We start from the raw sequence: 6006 nt of genomic DNA on the forward strand, positions 1-6006 counted from the left end.
AAATCATCAGGGAAATGTGGGGAGTATTTTGGTGGCCTGTATATAACTAAATATAGAATACATGGAGAGAATTTCATTTCCATTTTAAACGACACATATTCAAAGGATGAGAACTCTCCAAATGATAACTTCTTACAAAGGAACCTATCCCTAAAAAAGGCACAAACATCCCCTCCTTTTTTGTTCTGTCGTGCTTCAAACTCAAATATGAAATTTGGTGGGGTGGATTCAATAAGGATAGCATTCCCATTCGTGGTGTCCAGCCAGATCTCTGTTAAAAAACATAAAATCAAGCTTGTAAGAGGTTATAAAATCATTGATTAAAAGTGACTTGTTACACAGGGACCCTAACCCTAACCCTAACCCTATTTGTAATTTGTAGGATGTAGATTTTACTGTGACCCGCTTATCTAATCTTTGTCTTGACACTGTGGCTATTGTATTTGGGAAGGTTGTTCTCTCCCAGGGCCTCAGCTTGCGATCAGATAATTTATGAATAACAGTTCTTGAACAGCAGAGGCCCAGGGTGTCCAAGTAGGTGGCTGAATTTATTTATCTTTCTATCAATAGTTGGAAGAGGCCCACTGATAAATGATTGCATTAGCTCATCAAGTCTGTTAAAACGTTTAGAGAAATCTTGTTTCAGCAGTTCTGATTCCCCTTTGCTGGTGTCAGCGGCTCCCACCTGTACAGTGACTTGTTTGACTCCTGGGTGGTTAGACAGTACCTGGGAGAAAAGTCCAGTTATATCACTGACCATGGCACTTGGATAGCTGCATGTGATGATCCTTTCATTGTTCACAGCGCTGATAGCACCGTCTCCCACATGGAGTATATCTATCACACACACACACACACACACACACACCAACCTCTCCTCCTTGATGGACTGTTCCCAGCTCGGGGCGGGACAGGCTGCTGCTGTGTCATGTATTGTACAGTACTGTAGTGTACTGTAGTGTGGTATCGGGACTCCTGACTTTGCGCAGCAGTGGACACAGAGCGGCGGAGCTGTAAGTTTCATTTCTCTTCAGCTGCATGAAAATATTAAATATCACATTTATACTGAAAGATAACGGGACAAAATGAAAAGATTGTGCAGGAAGCTGCAGCTTTGTGTGAAAGTCAGCTCACCTTTAGATCTGCAGATTAAAGTTTACCTGTCTAATCCAAATTATATTATTCATAACACTCACGCTCCTGGTGTTGTATGTTATATTGTATATTGTATTACAAATTGTATTGTAGTGTACATTGTGTAATGTATGGATTGTATTTATTGCGTATTGTAGTTCTTATATTTTGTCCTGTACTGAGTAAAAACAGGACAATTACAGTTACTACATTTCAAGATATAACTTGTAAGCCTAATTCTGAGGAGAGTAGGCAACAGAAATATATGGTCAATCTGTCCTTTCATTGTCCCATACCAAAATGCTTATACAATTTCACTCATATTTCAAGTTCACTCAGCAATCACTGACTGACCCAAGAGTGGAACTACATCACTGGTGGGGGACAACATGTTTACTATTTGCTTGTTCAATTTGTAAGCAAGTCTCAACATGGTGCATTCATTTAAAGATAAGGACCCTCAGAGCCGTGTGGTTAACTGAAATTAATCAATACCCCTCCAGCCAATCAGAATCAAGTATTCATCCAGGCGGTTGTGTAATAAATATTAATATATTTTGAGAGCTGACCTTTTGTCATGCCATGTTTCCTCTAGGAGTTTGAGCCAGTTTTGAGCGGCAGAAAATATTATTGATAGCCAGGAACAATCACCATGGTTGAGTTTGAGTTAAACCTTTTGAGTTAAACCTCAGTGGGCGGAGCCAAAGAACCACAGTTTTACTGAAGCCCAGTGAAAATGACAAGAGGTAAGAGAGGAGGAAGCTAATATTACGAAGCCTAGCGCTCTGCTGCTAACTGAAAAAATACAATGTAGCCATATTAAGTTAACTATAGATAACTTAGAATGACAACATTGTATTTTTTCATAGGTTAGCTAGTTAGCCTAGCTGAGCTTCCAAGTTCAAACTAGCCATACTAGCTATCTAGGTAAGCTAGTTAAATAGCTAATGACCTTCCAACATCATTAATGCCATGGACATGAATGAATTAAAAAAGAAGTGATTATATATTTTTTAATATTTTAACTGGAGTTCCTTCTTTGTCATTCAAGCATAGCCATTTTGAATAGAGTTAGACCAGAAAGCTCTTTATACCTTGTACTGTGCACTTATTTTACCATATTTAAGTTACTGTGTTGAGGTGTGGGGTAATACATATATGACTAATATAAAAGCTATATGTTTACTACAGAAAGAAGAGCTATAAGAATTACTCATAAAGTAGGCTATAGAGAAAATACCAAGAGGTTGTTTATTAAGTGAAATGTTTTGAAAATGAGTGATTTGACTGAATTTAAAACATTATTGGTTATGTTTAAAGCAAGAAATGGTCTGCTTCCAGACAGACAGAATTGTTTTCAACAATATTAGGTGCTTATAACTATAGAAAGAAAAATACCTTCAGAAATCAATATGTACATACTACATTAAAACAGATGTGTATATCAGTATGTGGGGTAAAATTGTGTAATTCTCTCGAGGATGAATTAAAATGTTGTTCAAATATATCTCAGTTTAAGAACAAATATAAAGAAAAAAGTCAGACAATACAAACTTAAAGAGTAACATTCAGGTTGTTTTGTATTTATGAGTGTAAATAATTTACAAATGCATTTATGTAAACATGTCTGTGAATACAATCACACATGTATTGATTTGTTTTTTTCTTTTTTAGAGAAGTTATCATGGCAATTAGGCTATTTATATAAGCCAGAAAAAAAACTCTTTTTTGAACATGTATCATTATGAGTTGGGCTTGCTTCAGCAACCTGCTTACTTATTATTATTCTTCCGGACGCTTTTTTAAACTTTAATGCGGCTCGAACCGTTTGAGCTATCGACACGGTTCAAACTCTCACACGTTTTGCATGTTCGGGAGTAGCGTGCTATTACTTTTCTAAGTGTTGGGATTTATAGTTTTTTCACAATTTATGTTTAAACATGATATTTTTCCCCATAGAAATGAATGGAGAATCTTCAGCCTGCTAGAGTGGTGATGTCATCACACACTCTAGGGACTCTAGAGACTGTGATTTTTACTAAATATTCCAAGATTTGAAACTGTGGTAGCTCCCACATTTTACACCCTACATACACATTTTACATATCAAGCTGTTCTGCTACTTCTTGTGCCACTCACAATATCAATATCTAAGTCATAGCATTTATAGTTTTTGAGTTACAAACGTTTGTTTAACACTAGGTAAAAACTGCTTTTTACAGCCCTCCTCTCTCATTCATCAGGTCTGTCCTGAAGATTTCTTTTAAACTGCCACTCTTCCCACAATTTTCACAGCACATACATATATTTTACATCAAACTGTTCACATACTTCTCCTCTCTCTCTCACAATGTCAATATCTAAGTGGTAGCATCTGTAGTTTTTGAGTTAGGGACGTTTGTTCAACACTAGTCTTTTATAGTCATTTTGCCTTGTTTCTGCTGATTTTTTTCATTCTGCAAATACAATATTTGATCTGTAATAGTTCCCCCAATTTTCAGACTAAATGGACATATGCATCAAAATGTTGTGTCTCTCTCCCAATATATAAATATCTAAGTGATGGGATATTTATTTTGTGAGCTATGATGGTTTGTTCAACACTAGTGGAATAGTATTTGTGTCGATTTTCAACAGATAGTTTCCTTTTAACTGTAGTCATTTCCATAATTTTAACAGCAGAAATACATGTTACCTATCAAATTGTTCTGCTACTCCTTTGTTTCTGGACTTTGTTTCAGATTATTTCACTTTCAAAACAACTCTGTCTCCACACAGCCTTTTTTCCTTCAGTAGAGAGTGTGATTAGGATTCAGAACACATGGTGACAGGTGAGAGACAGAGGAGAGACAGGGGAGAGACAAGGGAGAGACAGAGGAGAGACAGGGGAGAGACAGGGGAGAGACAGAGAGAAACAGAGAGCATAATTCTTTCCACTGGACTCAGTAGCCTAGTGCTTAGTGTAAAGGTTTGCAATGCAGAATATTGTGGATTCAAATCCAGTGGATAATGTTATCTTCTGACACCACCAAGCTTGAAGCTTTTTAATACTGATAGTCCAAATACTACTACTACCACTAATTGTATTACTTCTACTCCTGATATTACAACTGCTGCTTTTACTACAACCCATAATACTACAACCTTTAAAAAGGCAGACAGACAGACAGACAGACAGACAGACAGACAGACAGACACACACACAAACACACACACACACACAACACAAGTGTAGTTACCATTACATGTACAATGACTGATTCTACTTACATTACAACTACTGCTGCTACTACTACTACTACTACTGCTACTACTGGCACTGCTACTCCTCCTGCTACTACTACCACTATTGCTACTTTTACTGTTTCTAATACTAGTATTCCCAATACTACTACTGATAGAAAGCTTTTCTCCTTTCTCTACAGACACTGTCGGCAGAGCTCCCCCTGGTGTCCTATTCACGACACTGTTGATTCTGCCTGTACTGTAGTATTGTGCTTATGGCGCCAGGGGGAGCCCCAAAGACACTTTCAGCACAGCGCCACCTGGTGGCCTATTCACGACACTGTTTATTCTCCTTGTACAGCAGGAGCCCTACTGACATAGTACCGTTAACATTGAAGGCTTGTATTCAGTCATTTCTTATAGTCACTGCCACCTAATTATTCTAAAGTTTTTCTAAAGTGATCCAATCATTTGCTGTAGTCAAATATGACCATCTACAGTGTATTTCACTGTGTAACATACACACACATCTCTACTACTACTACTAGTAGTACTACAAGGCCTACTACTATTGCTACTGCTACTACTGCTACTACTACCACCAGTGCTACTTCTGTTTCTAATACGGATAGTCCAAATACTACTAGTACTAATTGTATTATTTCTACTCCTGATATTACAACTGCTGCTTTTACTACAACCCATATTACTACAACATTTAAAGACATTATTAGGCCTACCTATCCTTTCATGTATTGATAACGACAGGGCTTTTGGCTTTAAAATAAATTGCGATCCAAATACTCAAAAGTTAAAGACATTTAAACTCTTTGTAATGAATTCAACTGTCTGCAACCTGTCTTGCTGAAGCAAGCCCACAAATTTTCTTAAGAAAATTTAACCTTTTCTAGTTATTATTATTATTATTATTATTATTATTACTAGTATAAAATTAACAAACTTGTATATTACATTTTATATGCAAATTTGTTTGTTTGTACATTTGTGTAATGGTACAAAATTGAAATAAATCAAATCAAGCCAGTTAGCTAGTGCAACCTGAAAAACTGTGACTGTTTGGTTCTGCCCATTGATTGATTGGTTTAAATTATTTCTGCATCTGCAGTGGTGCCTCTGAGAAATGTTTGCAGATCTCCAATCTACACAACAGAACCTCACTAGATATACTGTATATATACATTCAACATTCAGTCACTATGTGCTTTCAGGCAGCATGCCATATATTCTGACAAAATGCGACATAAAATTTTACTTGAAATGTTATTTGTATCTTGTGCCACTTCCATATGCTGGCAGGCCGCCCTTCTTGCTGTGCCTCCTGGGAAGTAAAGCTAAAGAGACTGTGTGCTATGCAATATATCTGACAGACATGAAGTATCACACTGCTCCTTATATTTTCAACATACAGTAGTTCCTCTTCAGTCAAGAAGTGTAGGCTCATTATCAGCCTGTGGTCCTGTGTAGGTCACTGGGTAGAGCAAGGCACTAACACTAGCCAGGGTTAGGGGTTCCATTCCCACTGGGGCCGCCCATACTGTAAATGTATGCAGTCATGGTAACGTGATATGCTGGGGGTAAAAGTGTTCTCTGTATTCATGTCATATTCGAGTCTCTCTGTGTTGTAGG

Source organism: Centroberyx affinis, unplaced genomic scaffold (assembly GCF_046629955.1).
Source record: "Centroberyx affinis isolate AG114_WGS23_722 - 3 ecotype Tasmania unplaced genomic scaffold, CSIRO-AGI_Caff_v1 ptg002032l_1, whole genome shotgun sequence".
NCBI lineage: Eukaryota > Metazoa > Chordata > Actinopteri > Beryciformes > Berycidae > Centroberyx > Centroberyx affinis.